A 14,228-nucleotide genomic window follows, 5' to 3' on the forward strand; every position below is an offset into this window, starting at 1 on the left:
AGATGGCGGTAGAAGGCGTCAAAAAGACAGCTTTCCTAACCCCGTGTGGGGTGTACTGTTACACATGCATGCCATTCGGGCTGCGTAACGCAGAGACAACCTTTCAGCGGCTGATGCACATCACCTTGGGCCTGCAGCTCGGGAAGAATGTTGAAGCTTGCGTCGATGACATTGTGGTAAAGTCTCGGGAGGCCAGGACCCTGATACAAGACCTGGAGGAAACCTTCGCGAGCCTCAACGCAGTGAACCTACGGCTCAACCCAGAGAAGTGTGTGTTCGGAGTCCCCTCGGGCAAGCTCTTGGGTTTCCTCGTGTCCCACCGAGGCATCAAGGCTAACCCGGAAAAGGTCAAGGCGGTGGAAGACATGAGCCCGCCAAAGACCCTCAGAGAAATGCAGAAGCTCACTGGGCGCGTGACCGCGCTAGGGCGCTTCATCTCCAAGTTGGGGGAACGAGCGCTGCCCTTCTTCCAGCTAATGAAGAAAAAGGGGCCCTTTGAGTGGACTGATGAGGCCGACAAGGCGTTCCAGGATCTCAAGAGATACCTGACCAGCCCACCGGTCATGGTGGCTCCACGCCCTCAAGAGCCCCTGGTGCTTTACCTCGCCGCCACTCCCTACTCCGCCATCGCAGCCCTGGTGGCGGTTAGAGAGGAGCGTCGAATCAAAACCGCGGCAGCAATCCGGGACAAGGCAGAACAGGAACAAGGAAGGCCCACAGAAACCGCCACCGAGGCTGAGGAGGATCGGTCGCCGTAGAGGAGTGCACCAGAGGCGGAAGAGGCCCCTCTCTCAGATGGCCAGCCTCAGGAGGCCTCATCGCTTCAAGGGGCGCTAGGGTCTCCGAAGGGCGCCGCCAGAACTGACGCACCCAACCTCATTGAGCACCCAGTGTACTTCGTCAGCACGGTGTTGCGGGATGTGAGGGCACGGTACCCCATGCCTCAGAAACTCCTCCTCACGATACTGATGGCCTCGCGCAAGCTGCGGCACTATTTTGAGGGTCACCCCATCAAGTTCGTCTCATCATACCCCCTGGAGAGAGTGCTCAGGAGACCTAACTCAGCTGGAAGGGGCGCTGAGTGGAACATAGAGCTGCAAGCATTTCAGATTGAATTCAGCACGACCAGGGTCATCAAGGTGTTCTCAGGAGGTAGGCCCTCCGCTGGGGAGGTGCCTCAGGGCCTGCCTCCGGTGGAGGACCCGTGGTCGTCGGGGGAACCACTGGCGACCGCTCTACCCCATCGGCGGCGTCCTGGTTTCCGGTCATCGTCGATGGCACTAGAGTGTGGCGCAAGGCGGGGCCCTCATCTGGCGATATGAAGCAAGGCCAGTACCTGTGAAGAAGGCCCAGTGCCTGTGAAGCTCGCTGCCCAGTGACACTCTCACGTAATAATGAGTGGGGCTGTACACGCCCCGGAGTCTCAAGGGTGCCGGCCTCAGACCCTGGGACTCCCTCCCACGCCCAGTGGCAGCACTTAGCTCCGCGCTGGTGAGAAGACGTCCAAGACTAGACTAGGTGCCGGACGCGGCCTTTTGTCTGCTTTCGTTGCTTTTCCCTTTGGTTGTCGCTTTCCCCCGCTGGATTCAAGTTGGATTCGAATTTGAGATTTGCGTGTGTTCGGGGAAGGGGTGCTTAGTCTCGTTCGAGCAATTTCTCGCGTTTTGGTTACCACTTCGCCTCAGCTGCCTCCCCTCGTGAGCCCCTCGCGAGCCGGGTCAGGCCTAGCTTGCGCGCAGCCCGGACTGCCGCCGACGTGCCCTCTCAGGAGGGTATTTTACTGCAGATCCTACGGATCCAATCAGGGAACACTCGGGACACCACAACTTCCCACAGGCTACCTTAGGGCCAGCACGGGACAAAGGTAAACTAGCCGACCAGCGCGTCGCTTAGGCCAACCACTTGGCGCAGGCGCATGGGCAATGTAGCGTCTACTAATACGATGAACACAAGTTTTACATAAGGGGCTCCCCCTCCAAAATTCTCTCACTGCCATCAGGCCAAAACCTGAGTTCTATTCATGCAGGGTAAGGAAGTAGGAACGATGCACAATCAATCGGATAAATCCGCCAATGCATTCTCAGGAGCACCACCCGAGCCATTGCTGGCGTCACTGAACTCGCCATCGCTGTCCGCGTCGCCGCCAGCGGCGTCAGGGCCGTTCACCGCGCCGCCCTCGTTGGCCGCCACGATCACATCGTCGTTGTCTGAAGCAAAGGCCCTGATAAGAGCATCCACATTGTCTTCCACCCAGTGCGCCAGATCGTCTCAGACGGACTGGGGGACTGGGGTGATGGCGGCATCGAAATCAAAGTGGGGATCCATGTTCCGGAGATGGCTAAAGACGCGAGAAAAGGCGCGCCCGAGCAGGGCGCGGCTCCTCTCCTCCTCCAACCTGTCAGCCCTGACCGACCGCGCCTCCAGTTGCGTCACCACGTCAGTGAAGAACTGAAGATTGCCAGCATAGTTGACTGCGTGCGGCTCGCCAACGGCCGCCTCGCAGATGTTGCCCAAGGCTGTGTTGGCTCTCTCCCGGAGCATGGTGAGCGTGGGGCTGTGCTCATGCTCCAGGATCCGCCGCTGACGTATCTCGTCCGCGTTCTGGTGCGCGATGACCTCAGCCTCCTCCACCCGCTGGCAGAGAAGGAGCACCTCGGCCTGGGAGGTGGTTAACTCACCTTGCGCCACCTCGAGGGCGGCCCGGAAAGCATCGGCCCGCCGCGTCGCCTCCTCCAGCTTGGCCCTCAAGGCAGCAGTCCTGCCTTCAGCTTCGGCCCGGATCAACCCCAGCTTCTCTTCGAACTCGTGCTCGAGGTTCAAATGCGCCATCGCCACTCGACGTCCGACCTCCTCCAGGACGCGGGCTTCCTGTGCAGCGACATTATCCTCCGCCTGCGTCACCAAGCGCTCCCTCGTCTCCAGACGCTCGTACTCGCGGGTACGTTCGGCGGCTTCCAGCGTCAGCGCCTCCTCACGCTTCTGGAGCTCTGCTGAGTCGCCGCAGGCCACCTTCATCGACGCGAGGGCTGCCTCGCGCAGCTCCACCTGCTCCTCCAGTGAGTGGCACCAGGCCAGGAGCTCCTGAGCCCGCTCCTCCGCTGCTGTTCGCGGCCGGTCAGCTTCCCGAGCCTCCTCAGCGGCCCAAGATCGGGCCTCCCGAGAGGCCACCAGCAACGCCTTGGCCTCTGCATCGTCAAGATCGCGCTAACGGCACGCAAGGGCGATGGCGCCCTCCAGCTCGCGCCTCTCTGCAGCCTGGTGCAGGCCCTCGGCCTCAAGGCGTGCGTCTTCATCGAGCAGGCTAACCGCGTCAGCCGCCCTTTGAAAGAATCCTTGGCGGAGAGCGCGACGCTCCCAAGCATGCGCGAGCACGTCTTCCACACCATCATCTGCCCCAAGCAAGTGCTGGAGGCCACGAGTCAGCACTCCACCTCCGGGCTGGGGCTGGGGGCTGGCACCCTTGCGACGGCCGGGCACGCCATGCCAGAAGCCCGGCCTGGGGCCAGCCCGTCCCCAGGTGAAGAGTGCAGGCAGCGCCTCAGCCAATCGCAGTCCACGAGCAGGCGAGAATCCCACGGCAGGCTGGCTATGCCACGAGAAGGCCCGCGGAGGAGGATCGCGAGGTGCGCAGGGCCACGATACACCTCGGGACGGTTCACCTCTTTGATCGCCCTCACCACAAGGGCTCCGCTGCTCGGAGCGCTTGAGGACGGTGGAGGGGGCGAAGCCAAGGGGGACGGCTCCTCAGCCGTCTCCGCAAGCTCGGCTGGAAGGGGCCTGTGGAGCAAGGGTCAGTAAAAGCAACAGAAGGATCGAGAGCTGGGAAAGGAGAAGGCTTACTCATCAGTGGCGAAGTACTTCCTACGCTTCAGCAGGCGACAAGGGTAATCGTCGCCCAGGGCCTCCCTTCTCTTCCGGAGGGCCTCAAAGTCCATGCGGAAGCGACCTAAGAGTTGGGCGCAGGGATCAACCTGCGGCGAAGATGGAGCGTCAAGGCGATCTGCGTCAGGGGCGCCTGCTTGATGTGCGCTGCCAATCGCCTCGCCAAGAGAAGCAGCCGGAGCCTCATGAGCCTCAGTCACAGGCGCAGAGGGCAGCTGCTTGTCACCCTCGGCCTCAGCGGCACGGGCCCCAAGAACTGCTCCCTCATGAGAATCGCCCGGAGCTGTCACCCCGCCGGGAGCCCCCTCGGCCTCTGGCGCCTCATGCCTCCTTGCTCCACCGCTTGAGGAAGAGTCGCCTTGGCCAACTGGAAGGGTAGTCACCACCACTGGTTCTTGCGAGGCCCCTGGAGGCCGGCGGGGCGCGGCCCCCACTCATCAAAGATAGGCATCTACTTCACAAAATCGCCCCTGCTCTGGCAGAGGTACAGTAAGGCCCCTCCGTGCTGGATGCTGCCAGGGTTGGGGTCCCCAGTCAGGGTCAATAGCGCCATCCTCAGCACTTCAGGCATCAAGTCCTCTTCCTGGAGCCTCATACGATCATCGCGCCCGCTGAAGGCCCACATCTGGCGGGAGTGGCGTTGGAGAGGGCAACGCGGCGTAGCAGGAACTCCTTCACCACCTTGGGCGCTGTCACGCCAAGCGACCTCAAGAACGTGAAGCGGTGCCAGACGAAGACGAGTCGGGGGCTCTCAAGCGTCTCCTGGCCCCAGCCCGAATTGGGAACAGCAGGCGAAGTTGGCTCCGACGGCAGGGGGTTGGGCACCCCTGCATCCACATACAGCCACCGCTCGCGGAACCCAGCCGCGGGCGGAGGGAGCTTGAAGTCAATCCCAGAGGCCGCTGTCTCAGACGCGGCAACGAAGCTCACGCACGCCCAGCATTGGGTAGGGTCAACAAGGCGCAGCGAGAAGAAGTGGCGCAGAATGGCAATAAAAGGAAGGATGCCCATCATAGCCTCGCAAACAAAGGCGAAGACCGAAAGGAGAGTGATGGATTCAGGACCCAGATGCATCATGTCAATCTGATAGTGGGAAAGCACGGCATTGAAGAAATCAGAAAAGGGAGGAACCAGACCCGCCCACAGGGCGTCGGCAAAATACGGGACCTCGGTGACTATCCTGTCGATGGAGAAGTGGGACACGGGCCAGGCCATCGTCCTCCCGCATTCGTTGAAGATAGTGGCCAGAGCCGAGCTGACCTTGCCCAAGCCCTCGGCAGGGGCCGCCAACGACGGCGGGCAAGGCGGAGACATGGGTTTCTTCCCTCTTCCCTTCTTCGTCAGAGCCATGGAATGGGAAGGGGGGGAAGGTTCGAGATTGGGTTGAAAACAGAAGCCGGAGTTCGAGCGGAGGAAGGACAGAGGGGGCTCGAGCAACAGAAAGGGGAACGGCTGTGTACGACTATGAGTCCGCCTAGCATGGCGCAAAATAAGGAGGGCGTGGGGGAACAGTGCCGCCCACGTCCAATCAACCGCCACGCGGCGCCCAAGGCCGCAGGCTGTTAGGGCCCGCGGCGCTTCCCTCTTGCCCTTCCGCCTCCCTGCACGGCCAAGTCCGGGCGCGCCTTGGGCCCGGGGGCTACTGTCGGTGTTCTGGGAACGGGGGTCCCCAGACTTGCCTGCCTGCGGCGTGGCTCAAAGGGGGGCCCAGCACGGCCCATCTTCATCAACACTGACCCAAGACCCTCGCGAGGGGCCAAGCCTCGCGGGGCGGACGACGCGAAGCTTCCTCAGGCACGGCCTCACCAGGCTGGCTCGCGAGGAGGCAGAGAGATCAAGGCGGGGTACCTCACGAGGTGCCCGTGATGCAAGCCATGACGACCAAGGGCGCCAGGCGGGTGCCAGCCCGCGCAGTGTCCTCCTTTCCTCTTTGGTGCAAAGGGGGCAAGCGCAGCCGCGGAGTACCGAGGCATCAGGCAAAGGTTGCCATTTCGGTGCAACAAGACCAAGACTAGGAGGACTGCAAGACGGAGGTCATCGTGGAGCCCAAGACGGCGTCACCACCAGAGCTTTGTGCAGGAGAAGACTACTTTTCTCAGGGTAGCTAGTACTAGCTGTCCACCTTCAAATTAGCCCGCCATTGTTGGCTCCCTTCTCGCACGATATTTGGGAAGAGGACCAGGGCCTCTATAAATAGGACCAGCCACCCACAGAAGAGGAGGATGGTTTTTGGAGAGGAATCAGAGAGAGAGAGAGAGAGAGAGAGAGAGAGAGAGAAGGGTGGCCGAACTCCTCCTAGCAGTTCATCGCCCCAACCAAGAGCAGACCCTCGCGAGGCTGTTCTTCCTTGGATCATTCATCATCATCAGCCCAGGAGGCAATCCACCACGCCACACACTAGAGTAGGGTATTACACCACAACGGTGGCCCGAACCAGTATAAACCATGTGTCTCTTGTGTTGTTCTTTCCATAGCTTAGATCTTAGCGAGGCGAAGGGGTGCAGGTAGGTAGGAGGCAAAATCTCCGCGTGGACCCTAGTGTTCGAACCTCAAGGGTCTGCGGGAACCCGAAATCCGACAGCTTTCTTCTTGTGTGTTTGAGAAACCTTAAGAAAAACAAAAAAAATAGTTGTAGTTTCTAGCTAGTTTACTTTCCATGCTTGTAGTAGTAGTAATTAAAAATAATACCCAAAAAGATTTCTCGTTCTTCTTTTGCTTGTTGGGAGCTTTCCCGTGTAAATAGTTTTGTTTGTTTTATTTTCTTTGGGGGTCGAGAGGAGAAGACCATAATGAAAATGTTGAGTGGCTCTCATATGCATTATTGTTCATCTAACAAAGAGCCCATATTACCTTGTCTTCTCCCATGTATTGAATGCTTGCAGATTCCAGCTTAGTCCAATGCACGTGCACAATTATTATTATCCACACTATTCGGTCGTGCAAGTGAAAGGCAATAATGACGATATATGATGAACTGATTGAGATGAGAGAAGCTGGTATGAACTCGACCTCTCTTGTTTTTGTAAATATGATTAGTTCATCGTTCCTAATTCAGCCTATTATGAATGAAACATGTTTGCAATGACAATTAGATATTATAGTTGCTCATGCCATGCTTAAGTAGCTAGGAGTTCATAATGGTTTATCTTGTGTGCCAACATGCTATTAAAATGGTTGTGATGTGGTATGATAGGGTGGTATCCTCCTTTGAACAATTCGAGTGGCTTGACTTGGCACATGTTCATGCATGTAGTTGAAACAAAATCAACATAGCCTCCACGATATTTATGTTCATGGTGAATTATATCCTACTCATGCTTGCATTCGGTGTTGACTATTTTTAATGCATGTTCATGACTGTTGCCGCTCTTTAGCTAGTCGCTTCCCAGTCTCTTTCTAGCCTTCACTTGTACTAAGCGGGAATACTGCTTGTGCATCCAACTCCATGAACCCCAAAAGTTATTCCATATGAGTCCACCATACCTTCCTATATACGGTATCTACATGCCGTTCCAAGTAAATTTGTATGTGCCAAACTCTAAACCTTCAAATAAAAATTCTGTTTTGTATGCTCGAATAGCTCATGTATCAACTAGGGTTGTCTGCATCCTCCATGCTAGGCGGGTTATTCTCAAGAGGAGTGGACTCCGCTCCTCACTCACGAGAAAATGGCTAGTCACCGGGATGCCCAGTCCCATGCTCAAATCAAATCAAAATAATTACAAACAAAACTCCCCCAGGATTGTTGTTAGTTGGAGGCACCCGTTGTTTCGGGCAAGCCATGGATTGATGATTGTTGGTGGTGGGGGAATAGAAACTTTACCATTCTGGTTGGGAACCGTCTATAATGTGTGTAGCATGGAATATATCGAGATCTCTCGGTTGTTATGTTGACAATGAAAGTATACCGCTCAAAATATTATTCACCTCTATTTCAAAAACAATCTCTGGCACCTCTACAAATCCCTGCTTCCCTCCGAGAAGGGCCTATCTATTTACTTTTACGCTGAGTCATCATCATCTTATTAAAAATCACCAGTTGGAGAGCACCACTGTCATTTGCATGTATTATTATTAGTTTACATTGAGTATGACTTGACTGGATCTCTTTTACCATGAATTACAATTTCCAGTCAGCCCTTGATCTTCAGGGGTGCTCTGCATTTATGTTTTGCGGTCTCAGAAAGGGCTAGTGAGATACAATCTTGTTATATCATATTATGATTGTTTTGGGAAAGTGTTGTCATCCGAGATTTATTATTATTGCTCGCTAGTTGAGTATGCCATTGATATGAGTAAACATGACACCTAAATATTATTGTGAATATGGTTAGTTCATAATCTTTGTTGAAAACTTGAATGCTGGCTTTACATATTTACAACAACAAGAGCAAACAGAGTTTGTAGAAGTTTTTATTTATCACTTTCAGTTTATCAACTGAATTGCTTGAGGACAAGCAAAGGTTTAAGCTTGGGGAGTTGATACGTCTCCATCATATCTACTTTTCCAAACACTTTTGCCCTTGTTTTGGACTCTAACTTACATGATTTGAATGGAACTAACCCAGACTGACATTGTTTTCAGCATAATTGCCATGGTGTTATTTTTGTGCAGAAATAAAAGTTCTTGGAATGACCTGAAAATCAACAGAGATTATTTTTGGAATATTTAAAAAAATACTGGCGAAAGAATCAAGGCCAGGGGGCCCACACCCTGTCCACGAGGGTGGGGGCCGCGCCTACCCCCCTGGGCGCGCCCCCTGCCTCGTGGGCCCCCTGGTGCTCCTCCGACCTCAACTCCAACTCTATATATTCGTGTTCGGGGAGAAAAAATAGGAGAGAAGGATTCATCGCGTTTTACGATACGGAGCCGCCGGCAAGCCCTAAACTCTCTCGGGAGGGCTGATCTGGAGTCCGTTCGGGGCTCCGGAGAGGGGAATCCATCGCCATCGTCATCATCAACCTTCCTCCATCACCAATTTCATGATGCTCACCGCTGTGCGTGAGTAATTCCATCGTGGGCTTGCTGGACGGTGATGGGTTGGATGAGATTTATCATGTAATCGAGTTAGTTTTCTTAGGGTTTGATCCCTAGTATCCATTATGTTCTAAGATTGATGTTGCTATGACTTTGCTATGCTTAATGCTTGTCACTAGGGCCCGAGTGCCATGATTTCAGATCTGAACCTATTATGTTTTCATGAATATATGTGAGTTCTTGATCCTATCTTGCAAGTCTATAGTCACCTATTATGTGTTATGATCCATTAACCCCGAAGTGACAATAATCGGGATACTTACTGGTGATGACCATAGTTTGAGGAGTTCATGTATTCACTAAGTGTTAATGCTTTGGTCCGGTACTCTATTAAAAGGAGGCCTTAATATCCCTTAATTTCCAATAGTACCCCGCTGCCACGGGAGGGTAGGACAAAAGATCTCATGCAAGTTCTTTTCCATAAGCACATATGACTATATTCAGAATACATGCCTACATTACATTGATGAACTGGAGCTAGTTCTGTGTCACCCTATGTTATAACTATTGCATGAGGAATCGCATCTGACATAATTATCCATCACTGATCCATTACCTACGAGCTTTTCACATATTGTTCTTCGCTTATTTACCTTTCCGTTGCTACTGTTACAATCACTATAAAACCCAAAACTATTACTTTTGTTACCGTTACCACTACTATCATATTACTTTGCTACTAAATACTTTGCTGCAGATATTAAGTTTCCAGGTGTGGTTGAATTGACAACTCAGCTGCTAATACTTGAGAATATTCTTTGGCTCCCCTTGTGTCGAATCAATAAATTTGGTTGAATACTCTAAAATCGAAAACTGTTGCGATCCCCTATACTTGTGGGTTATCACATCCCCAAGCTTAACTCCTACTCGTCCTCGAGTAGGTAAGTGATAAAAATAGAATCTTTGATGTGGAGTGTTGTTCATCATGTCATATCATATTCTTTTCTTTATAGCATGGACATTTGGACTTTTTTGTGATTCAAAGTAATAGTCTAGTTTTGACATAATAATTTAGATACTCAAGCATATCAACAAGCAACCATGTCTTTCAAAATATCAACACTAAAATAAGTTATCCCTAGCCCATCATGCTCAAACATTGATCCATTCATGAAACACACTCGAATATTAACTAAACCCAATACTTAAGCATGATCAATTGCCTCCTAGTTGGTGCTTTTGTAAGAGAAGATGTAGACTCAAAATAAAAATTGCATAAAGTAAAAGAAAGGCCCTTCGTAGAGGGGAGAAGGGATTTGTAGAGGTGCCAGAGCTCAAAGCGAAAAATTTGAGATAAAAACATTTTGGGAGGTGTATCCATCCCACCAACGAATATGACTTAGAGTTCCCAATACTTTCCACGCATAGATATATCATAAGCGGTTCCCAAACAGAAAATAAAGCTTATTCCTTTTTCCACCATAACTTTCACTTTCCATGGCTAATCGTATCCACGGGTGCCCTCCATACCAACACTTTCCAAGGAATTTATTATTTGACAACATAAAGTAAATTCATTTGTTTTTTGCATTTCGGGACTGGGCATCCCTAATACCTTTGCCTTACTCTCGTGCAATGACAAGTGAATAAACACTCATCTTGAGAATAACATATCTAGCATGGAAAATATTAGCCACCCCTCACCGCTCCGCGAGCGAAACAAACACACAAAAGAGAAGTTTATTTTGAAAATTAGAGATGGCACATGCAAATTTGCTTAGAACGGCAAAAGAATACCACATATAGGTAGATATAGTGGACTCATGTGGCAAAACTGGTTTAAAGGATTTTGGATGCACAAGTAGTGATCATACTTAGTGCAGGATGAAGGCTAGCAAAAGATTGGGAAAGGACCAACCAAGAAACGAATAATCTCATAAGCAAGCATTAAGCATAATTAACACCGAATAATGCACCATAAGTAGGATATAATTTCATTGCATGATTATTGACTTTTGTGCATGCATAGGGAATCACAAACCTTAACACCAATATTCTTACTAAAGCATAATTACTCATCAAGATGATTCGCATATCAGATCATCATATGTCAAAACTATTACTAAGAATCAAGTTTATTTTGTCCAATGATCTTCATGACATTTTTTTCTCTTTTCTTTATCCTTCTTAGATATCTATCACTTTGGGACTAATTTTCATGTGTTGCTTTTCATAAGCTCAAACAAATATAAGTGAAGACCATGAGCATAACAAATTTTCGTCCTCTCAAAATAATTTAAGTGAAGCAAGAGGGAATTTCTTCAAAATTTTACTAACTCTCAAATAAATCTAAGTTAACCAAGAGAGCATTTCTTCAAAAATAACAAAGCACACCGTGCTCAAAAAGATATAAGTGAAGCACTAGAGCAAGTCTGTTGCTCATAAAAAAATTAAGTGAAGCATAGAGAGCAATTCTAACAACTCAAGATATAATTTTGGATCTCTCAAATAGGTGTGTCCAGCAAGGATTGATGACTTAAAACACCAAATAAAACAAGCAAAGACACATATCATACAAGATGCTCCAAGCAAAACAGATATCATGTGACGAATAACAATATAGTCTCGAGTAAAATATCGATAGTTGTTGGAAGAAAGCGGGGATGCCACTCGGGGGCATCCCCAAGCTTAGTTGGTTTCTCATTCTTGGATAATAGCTTGGGATGTAGGGGCATCCCCAAGCTTACGCTCTTACATCCTTCCTTCATCCATCGTAAGATAACCCAAAACTTGAAAACTTCAATCGCACAAAACTCAACAAAGCCTTCGTGAGATCCGTTAGTATAAGAATAATAAATCACTACTATAAGTGTTGTATCAAACCAGTTCATATTTTTTTGTATTATATCTACTGTATTCCAACTTTTGTATGGAAAAACTCATCAAAGAAAATCATAGAGCCATCAAAATAAGCACACAACACAAAGAAAACAGAATCTGTCAAAACAGAACAGTCTGTAGCAATCTGACTATTTCGAATACTTATGTAACTCAAAAACTCTGAAATATTAGGACGACCTGAGAAATTTGTATAATGATCTACTGCAAGTGGAATGGATATTTTATCGCTCTCTGGTAAAAAAGGAAAATTAATTTCATGAGCATAAAAGTTTCTGTTTTTCAGCAAGATCAAACAACTATCACCCAAGAAGATCCTAAAGGCTTTACTTGGCACAAACACTAATTAAAACATAAAAACACAATCATAACAGTAGCATAATTGTGCTAACACTCAAAAATAGGAAGGAAAAGGGAAAATAAATTTTATTCATTGGGTTGCCTCCCAACAAGCGCTATAGTCTTACGCACTTAGCTAGGCATAAAGCAAGGATCTAAGTTTTGTCATCTTTGTCCAACTCTTCAATCAAACACTTAGAACCCTTCAAATATTTAACATAAAGACTTTCAATAGCAATACTTCTAGGAGTAAATTTAAAGATTTCATTCTTGCAAAAAGTATCTCTTATCACTTCAACAAAATCAGGGTGGATACTAATCATCTTAAAATCTCCTTTATTGCTATCACTAGAAGTTGCACCCTTGTTTCTGGATCTCCTACTCATTACAGGAGTTTCCTCAATAATTTTAGTGGTAGTAAAAGTCGTGCTTAGATTACTAAAGAATTCTTCCAGTTTATCTATCCGAGACGGACTTTCTTCTATTCTTTCATGGATTAAGGTACCCCTCTCTTTTAATAACTTAAAAATATTGCCCGCTTTTGACCCAAGATTAGTAGCAAAATTATGCATCTTTTTATGTATAATTTCCATAAGATCTTCAGTGAGCATTTTCTTTTCGATAGCATCTAGTCTTTCCATAACATGATCAAGAGTCAAAATTGTTTCATTAACCATAAGAGGTGGTGAGCCCACTAAATTTTCCATAGAATTAAGAGCATCAAAAGGAGGACTCATTAAGAAGTTTCCACCGGTAATCATCAAGGATGAATTTATACAAAGTAGTGATGCCAACATAAAAACAACGCAAAAGCACAATGGTAGATTTCTTACAGGTAGATCTATTATGAGCATTGCAAATTCTATACCAAGCATCTTTTAAACTTTCTCCTCCTCTTTGTTTAAAGTTGAGAACCTCGTTCTCGGGAGTGCAAGCAATAGAGGAGGAATTATCCATAATGGCAAACAAGATCTCACACACAAAAACAGATCCGGCAAGAAAACGGTGAACGGAAAAGAAAGGCGAATACGGCAAATATTTGTGAAGTGGGGGAGAGGAAAATGAGAGGCAAATGGCAAATAATGTAAATTGCAAGGAGATGAGATTTGTGATTAGGAACCTGGTTATGATGAAGATCCTCCCCGACAATGGCGCCAGAAATTCCTTTTGATGTCGCTTGAAGCTACGTCGGTTTTTCCCCAAAGAGGAAGGGATGATGCAGCATAGCAGCGGTAGGTATTTCCCTCAGATATGAAACCAAGGTTATCAAACCAGTAGGAGAACCAAGCAACACAACATAATCAGCCACTACACAAAATAACTGTTGGGGAACGTAGTAATTTCAAAAAAAATCCTACGCACACGCAAGATCTAACATGGTGATGCATAGCAACAAGAGGGGAAGAGTATTGTCCACGTACCCACGTAGACCGTAAGCGGAAGCGTTATGACAACGCGGTTGATGTAGTCGTACGTCTTCACGATCCAACCGATCCTAGTACCGAAAGTACGGTGCCTCCGTGATCTGCACACGTTCGGCTTGGTGACGTCCCACGAACTCTTGATCCAGCTGAGTGTTGAGGGAGAGTTTCGTCAGCACGACGGCGTGATGACGGTGATGATGAAGCTACCGTCGCAGGACTTCGCCTAAGCACTATGTTGATATGGCCGAGGTGGATTATGGTGGAGGGGGCACCGCACACGGCTAAGGGATCAATGATCATCTTGTGTGTCCTAGGGTGCCCCCTCCCCCGTATATAAAGGAGCAAGGGCGGAGGCCGGCCGGCCCTTGGGATGTGCCAGGAGAGGAGGAGTCCTCCTCCTAGTAGGAGTAGGACTCCTCTTTCCTAGTCCTACTAGGAGGAGGAAGGGGGAAGGAATGAGAGGGAGAGAAGAGAAGGAAAGGGGGGCGTCGCCCCCCCTTCCCTAGTCCAATTCGGACTAGAGGGGAGGGGGAGCGCGGCCCTGCCTTGGCCGGCCCTCTCTCTCCACTAAGGCCCATGTGGCTCATAAGTTCCCCCCGGGGTTCTGATAACCCCCCGACACTCCGATAATTATCCGGTGACCCCCGAAACACATCCGGTGTCCGAATATAGTCATCCAGTATATCAATCTTTATGTATCGACCATT

The sequence above is a fragment of the Triticum dicoccoides genome, chromosome 1A (assembly GCF_002162155.2).
Source record: "Triticum dicoccoides isolate Atlit2015 ecotype Zavitan chromosome 1A, WEW_v2.0, whole genome shotgun sequence".
Taxonomy (NCBI): domain Eukaryota; kingdom Viridiplantae; phylum Streptophyta; class Magnoliopsida; order Poales; family Poaceae; genus Triticum; species Triticum dicoccoides.